The following is a 12,006-nucleotide window of genomic DNA, read 5'->3' as shown; positions in this document are numbered from 1 at the left end:
AGTCCATCACATTGCTGCAAATGGCATTATTTTGTTCTCTTTATGACTGAGTAATATTCCACTGTATATACATACCACATCTTCTTTATCCATTCCTCAGTTGATGGACATTTAGGTTGCTTCCATATCCTGGCTATTGTAAATAGTTCTGCAATGAACATTGGTGTGCATGTATTTTTTCGAATTATGGTTTTCTCCAGGTATATGCCCAGGAGTGGGATTGCTGGGTCGTATGGTAGTTCTATTTGTAGTTTTTTAAGGAACCTCCATACTGTTCTCCATAGTGGCTGTATCAATTTACATTCCCACCAACAGTGCAAGAGGGTTCCCTTTCTCCACACCCTCTCCAGCATTTATTGTTTCTAGATTTTTTGATGATGGCCATTCTGACTGGTGTGAGGTGATATCTCATTGTAGTTTTGATTTGCATTTCTCTAGTGATTAATGATGTTGAGCATCCTTTCATGTGTTTGTTGGCAATCTGTATATATTCTTTGCAGAAATGTCTATTTAGGTCTTCTGCCCATTTTTGCATTGGGTTGTTTGTTTGTTTTTTATATTGAGCTGCATGAGCTGTTTGTGTATTTTGGAAATTAATCCCTTGTTGGTCGCTTCATTTGCAAATATTGTCTCCCATTCTGTGGGTTGTCTTTTTGTTTTGTTTATGGTTTCCTTTGCTGTGCAAAAGCTTTTACGTTTAATTAGGTCCCATTTGTTTATTTTTATTTTCATTACTCCAGGAGGTGGATCAAAAAAGATCTTGCTGTGATTTACGTCAGAGTGTTCTGCCTTTGTTTGTAATAACTTTATTTTTTAATTTATTTTATTTTATTTTAATTTTTTGGCTGCACTGTGCAGCATGAGGGATTTTAGTTCCCTGACCAGGGATCGAATCAGTGAAAGCATGGAGTCCTAACCACTGGACCACCAGGGAAGTCCTGTAATAACTTAATTAATTAATTAATTAATTAATTAAACGTTTTTATTGGAGTATAATTGCTTTACAATGGTATGTTAGTTTCTGCTTTATAACAAAGTGAATCAGTTATTCATATGTTCCCATATATCTTCCCTCTTGCGTCTCCCTCCCTCCCACCCTCCCTATCCCACCCCTCTAGGTGGTCACAAAGCACCGAGCTGATCTCCCTGTGCCATGCGGCTGCTTCCCACTAGCTATCTGTTTTACGTTTGGTAGTGTATATATGTCCATGCCACTCTCTCACTTTGTCCTAGCTTACCCTTCCCCCTCCCCATATCCTCAAGTCCATTCTCTAGTAGATCTGTGTCTTTATTCCCGTCTTACCCCTAGGTTCTTCATGACCTTTTTTTTTTTCCCTTAGATTCCATATATATGTGTTAGCATATGGTATTTGTCTTTCTCTTTCTGACTTACTTCACTCTGTATGACACACTCTAGGTCCATCCACCTCACTACAAATAACTCAATTTCGTTTCTTTTTATGGCTGAGTAATATTCCATTGTATATATGTGCCACATCTTCTTTATCCATTCATCCGATGATGAACACTTAGGTTGCTTCCATCTCCTGGCTATTGTAAATAGAGCTGCAATGAACATTTTGGTACTTGACTCTTTTTGAATTATGGTTTTCTCAGGGTATATGCCCAGTAGTGGGATTGCTGGGTCGTATGGTAGTTCTATTTGTAGTTTTTTAAGGAACCTCCATACTGTTTTCCATAGTGGCTGTATCAATTTACATTCCCACCATCAGTGCAAGAGTGTTCCCTTTTCTCCACACCCTCTCCAACATTTATTGTTTCTAGATTTTTTGATGATGGCCATTCTGACTGGTGTGAGATGATATCTCATTGTAGTTTTGATTTGCATTTCTCTAATGATTAATGATGTTGAGCATTCTTTCATGTGTTTGTTGGCAATCTGTATATCTTCTTTGGAGAAATTTCTATTTTGGTCTTCTGCCCATTTTTGCATTGGGTTGTTTGTTTTTTTGTTATTGAGCTGCATGAGCTGCTTGTAAATTTTGGAGATTAATCCTTTGTCAGTTGCTTCATTTGCAAATATTTTCTCCCATTCTGAGGGTTGTCTTTTGGTCTCGTTTATGGTTTCCTTTGCTGTGCAAAAGTTTGAAGTTTCATTAGGTCCCATTTGTTTATTTTTGTTTTTATTTGCATTTCTCTAAATGGAGTATATTCTATAAAATGTTGAATTCCTATGTTGTAAACCTGAAACTAACATAATATTGTAAATCAACTACACTTCAATTAAAAACAAAAAGAACAAAAAACAAACCAAAAAACCATACTCATTTGCAGATCAGTATTGACGTGTGAGCTCTGGTCCAGGCATGGATACAGGTGTTTCTCTTTAAAGGAGTTATTAAGTCCTAAAAGTTCCTTCCTTCCATTTTCAGCAACAGAGAGTGAGCATGCTGTCTTCACTGGTCACTATCTCAGGGTGCTGGAGACTTCTGAGCCCCACATTCTCAGTACAGGTTGGCTGCTTTGACCTAAATGAGCCTCACTCAAGAGACAGCAGGACCTAACCTGGCTGATAGTATAGGTGAGACACCTAGTTCATGAAATGATAGGGAAACCAGTCAAATAATCATTATTTCTCTACTTTCAAACAGAAACTGAGAATCACTGATGTACTTTTGGTTCATTGAAGGTTTAAAAAAATATTTTTCAATATGAACTCATGGATTCTAAGATATATGATATATCTCCTTCTATTGAAATTATTCATTTTTATGCTCAAATTGTTCCATCTTTGGCTTGTAGGAGCCAGTTTGGCTCCTCAATCATTTTGGCATAGGCCTAGTATTCTTTGTCTGCTTCCTTGCATTTTGGTATGAGAAGATGTCCCAGACTCACAAAAAAGGGTCTTTTGACTTAACAAGGCAATTTAGGGAAGCAATGTGCTCTACTTTGAATTTTAGGGTGTATGGGTTTTAGAATAATTTTCTTTATTTTCTAGAATTTTGCTATTTTACAGAATTTTTAAACTGTTTGAAAGATCCTTACAATGACACTATTATCTTTAAAAAGATTTTTATAAACAAAGGATATTTAAAGAAAGGTGGGATGAGGAAGGAAAGCAAAGAGAACAAAAAGGCACTAGTTTGAAGTACAACATCTGGCCTGAGATCTGTTCCAGGTAAACTCCAGATTCTTGGGTATCCCTCTGAGCAGACTTTAGAAGTGTGAATGAAATATGGCTAAACACATTACTTTTGTTTTCAAATTATAGTCCTTCTCAGCACACGGATGTCTTACCAGTGGCCAGTTTCCTGCTCTTCTAAAGCATCCTCTAAACCTTTTTCCCTCTCCCCTTCACCCCTGCCATAGCATCCCACACAGCAGCTTCCCAATGAGAGCAGAGGTATTTGAATAAAGATTTGTTCTCTTCATGGCATTTGACAAAGTAATACTTTTGTTGCAGTTAGCTTATATGAAGTTAGATATTATTGATCTGGCGTTTGTGAAAAGTTTGAACCCTGATTTGGAATAGATATATTGACTACTGGTAAAGTGTTGTTCTAGGGCACTCACTGCCTATTTCAGTAAATTATTTGTTTCATATTCCTAATTTGATACTTATAATATGTGTTACTTTTAATTTCTGTGTTTATAGCAAAACACATTGGATTTAGAGATGGACCTGGATTTGAGTCCCTGCACAGCCACTCAGTAGTTTATGACCTTTCTCAAGTTGTTGCTTAATCTAAGCCTCAGAGATAGGTTTGTAGTGAGAATTAAATGAGAATACAGTAAGTCCCCTACATGCGAACCTTCAAGCTGTGAACTTTCAGCGATGCAAACATGTGTTCTCATGTTGCATCACTTAAGTTAGTTCACATGTCTGGTGTACATTGTCACATGCGTGCATCCTCTACGAGTGGTTGTGTTTTTGTATACTGTACAGTACTGTATAGAGTACAGTAGTACAGTATCTTTATTTCAAGCCCGGGATGTCCAGAAGCAAGCGTAAAAGCAGCGGTGATGTAGCTGGTACAGTACTAACCAGACATCACTGGATCCGTTTTTCAAGAGGGTAGATAGAATTGAATCTAGCAAGGAACTAGAACCTGTGCCATCAGCGTCAGGCGTGAGTGAAATTGCAGCTTGTCTTCTGTCTCACATTGCTGACGATCCTTCAGCTCTACCATCCCACCTCCTCTCCCTCTTCCAGTCAGTAACTCTTCTTGCCTGTTCACTCGATGCCAGGCCCTGTATACCAGCTGTTGTACTGTACTACTGTACTTGTCGAGGTACTGTACTGTAAGTTTAAAATTGTTTTCTGTATTTTTTGTGTTTGTTTTCTGCGTATTATTTGTGTGAAAATTATTATAAACCTATTACAGTACAGTACTACATAGCCGATTGTGTTAGTTGAGTACCTAGGCTAATTTGTTGGACTTGGAAACAAATTGGACTTACGAACGTGCTCTCGGAGTGGAACTCCTTCATATGTAGGGAACTTACTAATGCATTTGGGCAATTTGGCATACTGACAGAGTTTAGTTTCAGGTTCAAATTCAAGCTCTGCCATTTAATGTGGGGACCTTAGGCAAATTACTTAAGCTTTTATTTTCTTCATTTAAAAAATGTATATAATGTCTATGCCAGAGATATTGCAAGAATTATATGGGATATATAACCAAACTAAAATACTTAACCCATCACCTGACATATTTTAGTATGATAATTTTAACTTTTGTTATACATTCTGAAAGGTCTTTTAACATGAAAGTATCTTAATAAAATGAAAGCAGATGCTGAATTTTCAAATTTGTAAAACATGCCCATTGATTTGGGCATTTTGTTATCTGTATTAGCAGAACATCAGGCAATATCACAAGATATTCCTTTAACCTTTACATTATCTGAAGGTTATCTGGAGTGGGGAATGGACAAGAGAAAGAAGAGGAACATCAATTGATGCACAGTTGTTCTTTTCTTTTTCCTTTGGCTGCGACTTGCGGCTTGTGGGATCTTAGTTTCCCAACCAGTGATTGAACCCGCGCCCTCAGCAGTGAAAGCGCAGAGTCCCAACCACTGGACCGCTAGGGAATTCTCTGCACAGTTATTATTATATTTTTTAATATTTATTTATTTGGCAGTGCCAGGTCTTAGTTGCGGCATGAGGGATCTGTTTTAGTTGCGACACCTGGGATCTTTTTTAAATTTTTTAATAAATTTATTTATTTTATTTTATTTATTTCTTTTTGGCTGCGTTGGGTTTTCATTGCTGCATGCGGTCTTTCTCTAGTTGTAGCGAGTGGGGGCTACTCTTTGTTGTGGTGTGTGGGCTTCTTATTGCTGTGGCTTCTCTTGTTGCGGAGCACGGGCTCGAGGCACGCAGGCTCAGTAGTTGTGGCTTGCGGGCTCTAGAGTGCAGGCTCAGTAGTTGTGGCGCGTGGGCTTAGTTGATCCGCGGCATGTGGGATCTTCCTGGACCAGGGCTCAAACCCGTGTCCCCTGCATTGTTAGGTGGATTCTTAACCACTGTGCCACCAGGGAAGTCTCTGGGATCTTTTTTAGTTGCGGTGTGCGGGATCTTTAGTTGTGGCATGCTGGATCTTAGTTGTGGCATGCTGGATCTTAGTCGTGGCATGTGGGATCTAATTCCCTGACCAGGGATTGAACCTGGGCTCCCTGCATTGGGAGCTCGGAGTCCTAGCCACTGGACCATGAGGGTAGTCCCTGCGCAGTTATTCTTGCTTGGAAGACTTGACTGTAAGGATACTTCCAAGACTTGAATGATTTTATTTGCCTTCTTAAGAATTGCATGTACTGTTCTTTTGTTTACTTGTTAAAAGATTGAGATATAGTTGACGTACAGTATTATATAAGTTACAGGTGTACAACACAGTAATTCACAATTTTTAAAGGTTGTATTCCATTTATAGTTATAAAATACTGGCTATCTTCCCTATATTGTACAATATATCCTTGTAGCTTGTTTATTTTATACATAATAGTTTGTACCTCTTAATGCCCTACCCCTGTCGTGCCCCCCCTTCCCTCTCCCCACTGATAACCACTAGTTTGTTCTCTGTATCTGTGAATCTGTTTCCTTTTTGTTATATTCACTAGTTTGTTTTAAGATTCCACTTATAAGTGATATTATACAGTATTTTTCTTTCTCTGTATGACATATTTCACTTACCATAATACCCTCCAAGTCCATCCATGTTGTTGCAAATGGCAAAAATTCTTTTTTATGGCTGAGTAGTATTCCATTGTATACATATACACCACATCTTCTTTATCCATTTGTCTGCTGATGGACACTTAGGCTGCTTCCATATCTTGGCAACTGTAAATAGTGCTGCTGTAAACATTGAGGTGCATGTATCTTTTCAAATTAGTGTTTTTGTTTTTTTCAGATATATACCCAGGAGTGGAAGTGCTGGGTCATATGGTAGTTCTGTTTTTAGTTTTCTGGGAAACATACTGTTTTCCACAGTGGTTGCTCCAGTTTACGTTCCCACCAACAGTGTATGAGAGTTCTTTTCTCCATATCCTTGCCAACATTTGTTATTTGTGGTCTCTCTGATGACAGCCATCCTGTCAGGTGTGAGGTGATATCTCATTGTAGTTTTAATTTGCAATTCTTTGATGATTAATGACATTGAGCATCTTTTCATGTGCCTGTTGGTCATCAGTATGTCTTCTCTGAAATGTCTATTCATGTCTTCTGTTCATTTTTTAATTGGGTTGTTTGTTTCTTGATGTTGAGTTCTATTAGCTGTTTATATATTTTGGATATTAATCCCTTATCAGTCATATCATACACAAATATTTTCTCCCATTCAGTAGGTTGTTGATGATTTCCTTTGCTCTGCAAAAGCTTTTAAGTCTGATTAGCCCCACTTGTTTATTTTGCTTTTATTTCCTTTGCTTTAAGAAATAGACCCAAAAAATATTGCTATAATTTATGTCAAAGAGTATTCTAGCATGTGCTAGAAAGCATGTTTTAGTTTTTAAAACAAAATATATATAGCCTATTGTCCTTTTGGGTTTTTTTGGCCATACCGTGGGGCTTGTGGAATCTTAGTTCCCCAACCAGGGATTGAACCCCAGGCCATGGTAGTGAAAGCCCTGAGTCCTAACCCCTGGACCACCAGGGAACTCCCTGTCCTTTTTTATAGTCACCATTTTGATGTCAGTTTTAATATTTTGAAGGTGGGATTAGTGAATCAGTATCTCCAAATGCTATGTTGGTTATACTATCAAACACAGTAAGTTGAATCATAATTTATGGATTTCTTTATTGCTTGAGGATTTGGCATTTCCTAAACAGAACTTCTCAAATCTGTTGTAAACTCAAGTACATCTCAAAAAAATCAGATTCAATGAATTGAATAGGGGAGGAAGAACATATTAGGTAAGTAGGTAATTGACCATTAGCTAATGGCTTGGATAAGTAATTTTTATGTTATTTTCTTATTATTATAACATCATCAAGTATTAATACTATAGGTATTCAAATCTTATTACTCAGTTGTGGTAAGCCAGCCCCATATGGCTCCTAGTGATCCTCACCTCCCGGTATTATATCCTTGTGTTGTCCCCTCCTGCATGGTAAAATGTGTAGCCAATAGGATATTGCAGAAATGATGATGTGTGATTTCTTTTTTAAAATTTATTTTATTTATTTATTTTTGGCTGCGTTGGGTCTTTGTTGCTGTGTGCGGGCTTTTTCTAGTTGTGGCGCACAGGCTTCTCATTGCGGTGGCTTCTCTCGTTGCGGAGCACAGGCTCTAGGCACATGGGCTTCAGTAGTTGTGGCATGCAGGCTCAGTAGTTGTGGCTCGCGGGCTCAGTAGTTGTGGCGCACGGGATTAGTTGCTCTGTGGCATATTGGATCTTCCTGGACCAGGGATCGAACCCATGTTCCCTGCATTGGCAGGCAGATTCTTAACCACTGCACCACCAGCGAAGTCCCGATGTGTGATTTTTGAGTCTAGGACATAATGGACTGCACTTAGCATTGCTGCCTTGGATCACTTGGTCTGCGGGAAGCCATCTGTCATATCATTAGAACATAGAAACTCTCCTATGGAGAGATCCACATGGTTAAGAACTGAGCCATCCTACTAACAGTCAGTGTCAACTTGCCATCTTGGAAGCAGATCTTCCAGCCCCAGTCAAGCCTACAAATAACTGCAGCCCAAGCCAACATCTTGATTGCAATCGCATGAGAGATCCTGAGCTAGAACCACCCAGCTAAGCCATTTCTGAATTCCTTACCCACATAAATGGTGTGAGATAATAAATGGTTATTACTATTTTAAGACAAAGTTTTGGGTAATTTGTTATGCAACACTAGATAATCAATACACTGATTGTACATGATTGTTAGGTTGTACTAAGTACTCACGTACCTAAGGAATAACCAACTCATAAGATTTCCCTTTCAAAATGATGTTAAGACACAACTATACCAATAAGGACATTAGCAACTATCATTATCTTCAACTAACTCCCTCCTACCCCCCCGCCACGGACTTTCCATCATGCAAGCCTGGCAAAACACTAACTCTGGGCTAATTTTGGTTCCCTTTTACTCCAGAGCTGCTAAATGCTATTGGAGAAAAATGCTTAACTGTGCCATTTGCCACTATAAATTCCTGCTTTGCAACCACAGCTGGATCCCCAACACTATCTTAGTAGTATCCTTAGTCAGCTCTCATGCCATTCTTTATTCAGGTTATTTCAGATTTCCACTCTCCACTCTCCTTAGATACTTAGATCACCACATGCTCTCTCTCAGCAGACCACCTTTCTTCTTGACAGAGAAAATAGCTTATCTGCATTCATCCTTTCCTCCTATTACAATGGAGGAAATATTCCTCTTACTGTCTCTAGTTTATCCCTCTTTGGATCCCACCGTACTTTTTCCTCAGCAATTATCCTCTCTCCTGTGTCTGAAACCTCTCTCAGTAGGATCCTTCTCATTAGCTTTTAAACACAATCAATTTAGTTAAATCTAATATTTATTACACAAGCTATTATGAAGTATTGGTTAACAGTGTGATAACATTTGAAATGGGTTACTGGTTGTATATCAGTGTAAAAAGTTTTGAATTCAGATTGATATTCTAGCTTCAGCTGTGTCAGAAACTCCCTATGTGACACTGAGCCATTTTCTCTGGCTTTAGTTTCCTAATGAGTCAAATAAGAATGGTATCTCTGGGAGAAAGCCGTCTGAGTGAAATCATAAATGCCAAAGGCTTAATACCCAGATCAGAAATGTAGAGGTCGGGGCTTCCCTGGTGGAGCAGTGGTTAAGAATCTGCCTGCCAGTGCAGGGTACAGGGGTTCGAGCCCTGGTCCAGGAAGATCCCACATGCCGCGGAGCAACTAAGCCCGTGCGCCACAACTACTGAGCCTGCGCTCTAGAGCCCGTGCTCCGCAACACGAGAGGCTACCGCAATGAGAAGCCCGCGCACCGCAACGAAGAGTAGCCCCCGCTCTTCGTAACTAGAGAAAGCCCGCGCACAGCAACGAAGACCCAGTGCAGACAAAAAAATAAAATAAATTTAAAAAAAGAGAAAACGTTAAAAAAAATAAAGAAATGCAGAGGTCTCCTTGTTTTACAGTTGAGGTTTATACTTGTGATTATACCAGGTAGCATCTCATGTACATCAAAGTAAAGCATGGTTTTGATTAGGAATGAAACTTAGGGTATGGCCTGTGATGTTTTTAGAGTTTTCTTTACTGTACATTGCCTGATCTACCTTGTGCTTCAGGACACAAGTCTCTTAAATATCTTGGGAGGCTACTTAATTATTGAAGGAGCTTAGTTTAATCTCCTTTTGTTATAACTGCAAAGCATATCCAGTATTGATGAAATAATAATGAGTACATTGGGTCATCTTAAGTCCATCAAAATTAAAATGATAAAGACAGGAAAGGAGCTTGGAAGAATAACTATGTGAATACATGCCCAAAGTATTGATTTATTAATTAAATATCCTCTTCAGATTAAAGGTATTACATTACAAAACAACACAATCCAGTTATCTATTCTATTTAAAAAATCACCAAAAACTTAGTGACTTAAAATAACAATTTTTTTTCAACATCTTTATTGGAGTATAATTGCTCTGCAATGGTGCGTTAGCTTCTGCTTTATAACAAAGTGAATCAGCCATACGTGTACACATATCCCCATATCCCCTTCTCTCTTGTGTCTCCCTCCCACCCCTCTAGGTGGACACAAAGCGCCGACCTGATCTCCCTGTGCTATGCGGCTGCTTCCCACTAGCTATCTATTTTACATTTGGTAGTATATATAAGTCCATGCCACTCTCTCACTTCGTCCCAGCTTACCCTTCCCCCTCCCTTTGTCCTCAAGTCCATTCTCTATGTCTGCATCTTTATTCCTGTCCTGCCCCTATGTTCTTCAGAACCATTTTTAAAATGACATTTTTAAAATTTCTGTTTCTGTGGGTCAGGAATTTGGAAACAGCTCAAGCTGTGCATCTCTGGCTATGGTCTCTCAGGCAGTAGTAGTCCAATGATTGCCGAAGCTGCAACAGAATGGGGCCAGGCTCAGCTGGTGATGGTGGGCATCTCTCTTCTTGACGTGTCACGGCTTCCCTATGCAAGCTAGGTTTGAACTTCCTCAGAGCATACAGCCTCAGGACAGTCCATCTACTTACTTCGTGGCTCAGAACGCCTGTGCAAACCTTCCAGCAAAAAAGGATAAAGCTGTGTCGCCTCAGAAGTCATACAGGATCATTTCATACACTGCCACATTCTCTTGGTTATATGTGAATCACAGGACCACCCAGATTCAAGGGGAGGGGAATTAGATTCTACCTATTGATGGGCCGGTGGCAAAATTACGTTGCACAGCAGCATGTGGGATGGGGAATATTTTTGTGGCAAGCTTTGGAAAATACACTTTGCCACAGTGATCTAAATGAAAGTAAATACTTGTCTGTTGAGAGAGAGGGAGGGAGAGAGACAAAGAGGTCCTCATGACTCAACAGATTAAAAAAAATTATGCAAACCGATCAGGGGAGACAAAACACCAGGAGTGCAGGTGTGTAGCTGTGAAGAACAATTCCAATTATTATCAGATTCTTGTATGAACAATCCCCGGGCTGTATGGTGTTGGTGCATAGAGTTCATCTCAGCCAAAGGAAGAGGATGCTGTCAACTTTTTTACCCCCTAGAAACGAAAGTAAAATCAAAGTTTCAAACCCGAATGCAATTTTCTCACCGCAAATAAGTGCATGTGCCACCTGGTGGCGAGACAGTCAAATTCGCGTTCTATTCTGTTGGCCGTATTTATTGAGTTTCCATCAGAGTGTATATATAGTATTTATCGAAAGGCAACAAGTCTAACATCTGTAAGTGCATCTGTCCAAACAAACAACCAAAACACAAACACAGAGAGGGAAAAGGACATAACAAAAAGGAAGGAATTGTAACCACAGAGCATCCACGCTGGAGTGTCCAGATGAGTCAAATCAGCCTCCTTTTCATTAAACCTAAATCCCCTTAATCCTCTGTCCCATTGGCTTTATCATGACCTTCAAAACCAGTATGGAGGGTATGGGAGAGAATAATTTAAAGAAGAAAATATTTGCTACTACACTGTTGGGGGAGAGGGAGGTTGTTGGCCAAAAGATGAATGTGGTGATCAAGAACGTGGGCTCTTCCACCCATGTCGTCCACTGTGTCAGATCCTCCTGGAACCACTAGAAAATTTACTATAGCAAAACTACCGCAGCCCAGCCTCGGTCGGTCTCTTATAGTAAAAATTATTCGTTGTTTATGTGAAATTCAAATTTAACTGGGCATCCTGTGTTTTATCTGGCAACCTGGGAAGGATAATATGGATGAGGAAAGGGATCTGACCCTGGATGGGGCACTCCAGGAGGACGCTTCCGGGCCTTTCTGGCCCGGGAACGAAGCGCTGGGCGGGCACAGGGCTTGCTGCCGGCCGCCCGGCCCCGATTGCCGGGTGAAGAAAGAGGGCAACGGGCCTCTGCCCGAACC

This window comes from Leucopleurus acutus (genome assembly GCF_964270905.1).
Source record: "Leucopleurus acutus genome assembly, chromosome: 3".
Lineage (NCBI taxonomy): Eukaryota > Metazoa > Chordata > Mammalia > Artiodactyla > Delphinidae > Leucopleurus > Leucopleurus acutus.
Note: the sequence above shows the minus strand (reverse complement) of the source record.